Source organism: Penaeus monodon, chromosome 23 (assembly GCF_015228065.2).
Source record: "Penaeus monodon isolate SGIC_2016 chromosome 23, NSTDA_Pmon_1, whole genome shotgun sequence".
Taxonomy (NCBI): domain Eukaryota; kingdom Metazoa; phylum Arthropoda; class Malacostraca; order Decapoda; family Penaeidae; genus Penaeus; species Penaeus monodon.
Genome location: NC_051408.1, coordinates 3,658,397 through 3,658,772, shown reverse-complemented (window position 1 = coordinate 3,658,772; position 376 = coordinate 3,658,397).

Below are 376 nucleotides of genomic sequence, written 5' to 3'. Positions count from 1 at the left end.
ATCAATAATATATATATACCCCTTTATTTTTAATTTATTATATTTTTTTTAATAAAATTTTTTTTTATTTTTTATTTTTACTTTTATATATAAAAATTATTTTTAAAATTTATATCTATTATTAATTTTTAAATTTAAAATTTTATATTATTACTTTTTTTTTTTTTTTTTTTATATCTATTGTTTAAATCTTATAATTATATATAATTATATTATTTATTATATTATATATATATATATAAATAATATTATATTATACAGCATGCCCCCCTTTCCTTCACTCGCGGGGCCTAGGTTTTTATGGGCCCTAGAAAAATCTTTGGTATTTGTTGGGATAAAGCGAGCTTTGGTAGGACGCGAAAAAATTGGGTTTTAC